We start from the raw sequence: 2,575 nt of genomic DNA, 5'->3' as shown, positions 1-2,575 counted from the left end.
ATGTGTAGCTAAGGTTGTGATCCTAGGAATGCAGGATTCTTCTTTAACCCTGATTCCCTGCTGTAAGCAAAATCCATATGCTGAAGTTTTTTTGTTAGTTTGCTTGTTTTAAAGTTTAAAATGCATCAGATTTCTGCCTCTAAATGGAAGGGGCATTTCTGACTCTAAAATGTTCCCCCTTCATTTTTTTCCTCCTATATTGAAATGCGGAAAAAATAAGTTTGGGTATGGGGCTGGGGGTGGAGGGTCTGGAATGTGACCAGAAAAGAAAACGAATGTTGTGGAAGAAAAAAGGGTCCACCTACTAAACCTGACAAGCTCAGGGGAGGCCAGTGTAGCAGGCCCTACAAACTCAGAGACTGAAATTAACCACATAGGATGATCTGAACATGAAAATTCCTAACTAAAAGCAGGTCATGGTGAGGAGTCACATCCTTGGCCTGTAGCTTCCTTGGCAAAGGTCAAATCTTTACCTCAAGTGAGCCTGCTCATTTTCTTTTTGCATCTAAGATAACATACTCTTGGAATGTCAGAGTAACCCCTTTTTCCCACCCCTTAGGACACAGCCCACCCCACCAGAGCAGGAGACCACAGAATCCCTCACTGTTATTTTGTTCTCTGACTACCATCTCTTTGTGCTGTATATGTTAATTATTAACCAATGTAAAAGTATGTGTCTCTCTGTTTTACTTTTTAACCAGTCCCCGCTGCTTTGCTTTCTCCCTCTCCCTTAATCACCAATGGATTTCATGTAACCTTCCTTACATCTCCTCCTTTGTTTCTAATGTATAAAATAAGCTACAAAACCCATTCTCCAGAGCATTTTCTTAATTCTTTGAGATTTTGCTTCCCGGCAGTTGTCGTCAGTTTGGCTCAGGTAAACTCATTAAAATTCTCTACAGGTTTGGACGTTTCTTATGTCGACAATGTAAAACTGAGAATCAGCTGTGACCAAGTGACAGAAAGCAAACTGTCCTGGTAGAATTTTCACTCCTTTTCTGGCCACAAATCTGAGTCGTGTTTTTGAAGGCGTACCTGCCTTTCCCAACACCAAGACATTCAATTACCTACTATGGATAGAGACTGCAGCCTAATGGGGAAAACTAAGCCACTACACTAATAACTTAATTTCAATTGGCTACAAACGCTGTTAAAAATTTAACAGGGTTATTTAATTGAGAGTGTTAACAAAAATTTCAAAATAAATTAAAAGAGTTTTATTCATATACAATTTGCAAATCAGAGAACGTAGCCCTTTTAATGAACTGAAGACACACTCCAAAATGGAGGGGATAGGGCTAGGATTTTAAAGGAAGAAGTTGCAAGGAGCTCATGATCAAAGAGATAGGTTGTTAGGGGAAACAAGGCTACAAACTTACATTATTCATTTTCTGATTGGTGGGGGCAACTGGACTTTTCAAAGGTAGGCTGGCTCATGGTCAGCTAGTGGAGCTGTGATGCTAAAATAATGGGTAACATATGATTAGGCATTTGGCAACATCCTACTTCTAGTTTGGGCTTGTAGAACAAAAGCACTTGGGTTACTTATCAATAGAAATCAAACAGCTCAGAAGACTATTCTGCAGATTGTTTCCAGGTCCAGAGTGCAGAGTCATGCTCTGTAAGCAGCCTCAGAGTTTAAACTGCAAAAATCCAAATGTTTGGGCCACGAATTATGTTATTAAAGTTTTTATCAGTCCACAAGAGTTGCTAATTATAATTCCTGTATGTTTTCTTGTACACTGCACACTTCCTGTAGCTCTTAGCACACTGCCTGCCACAGGTTGGTTTGGGTTGCCCTGGAAAATAGGGTTGGTAATCGCTTCCATCATGTGATGACATAGGGAGAAGGAGGCTGTCTATAAACCAGGCTGGACACCAAGTCTGCCAGCACCTTGAGGTCTGGAGTAACCCATCTGAGTTTTGTTTGGGGGTCTGGAACAAGTGTTATAATCCCTCAGGCCTCCCAGGCTTAGCCAAGGTGTATGTTTCATAAGTAGCAAAACATGGGTATAATTCCTGAAATGAGGGTCAAATGCTACCTTTGCAACCCATGGGAGAATGAGAAAATAGTTTCTCAAATACGCCCACAATTCTTTGCTACTCCTTTCTTCAAGAGATGGAGCTTAATTTCCCTCTGCTTGAATGTGGGCTGGATTTAGCGACTTGCTTCTTATAAATAGAATAAGGCAGAAGTGATGATGTGTCACTTCTAAGACTAAGTCATAAAAAGGCCTGTGGCTTCCTCTTTGCTCTCTGTCTTTCTGAAACCACTTACATTGAGGGAAACTAGCTGCCATGTCTTGAGAACACTTGAGCAGCCTTATGGAAGGCCCACATGGTGAGAAACTGAGACCTCTTCCCAACAGCTAGTGAACAACTCAGGCTTCTTCTCAATAGTCATGTGGATGAGTCATCTTGGAAGTGGCTCCTCCAGCCCCAGTCAAGCCTTCAGATGATTACAACCCTGGCCAACATCATGACTACAATCTCAGAAAAGACCTTAACCCAGAATAACACAGCTAAACTGCTCCTGAATGCCTGGCTCACAGAAACTGTGCGATAAGAAATTGTT

General features: G+C 41.5%; 1 protein-coding gene across 2 annotated transcripts in view; it reads right to left on the bottom strand.

Annotated features, from left to right (window-relative positions):
- LOC109376988 (zinc finger protein with KRAB and SCAN domains 7-like) overlaps positions 1–2,575 on the bottom strand; it is a 17,233-nt gene that overhangs the window by 14,295 nt on the left and 363 nt on the right. The window lies entirely within an intron of this gene.

The sequence above is a fragment of the Hipposideros armiger genome, unplaced genomic scaffold (assembly GCF_001890085.2).
Source record: "Hipposideros armiger isolate ML-2016 unplaced genomic scaffold, ASM189008v1 scaffold_18, whole genome shotgun sequence".
NCBI lineage: Eukaryota > Metazoa > Chordata > Mammalia > Chiroptera > Hipposideridae > Hipposideros > Hipposideros armiger.
Note: the sequence above shows the minus strand (reverse complement) of the source record. Positions and strands in the feature narration are given on the sequence as shown.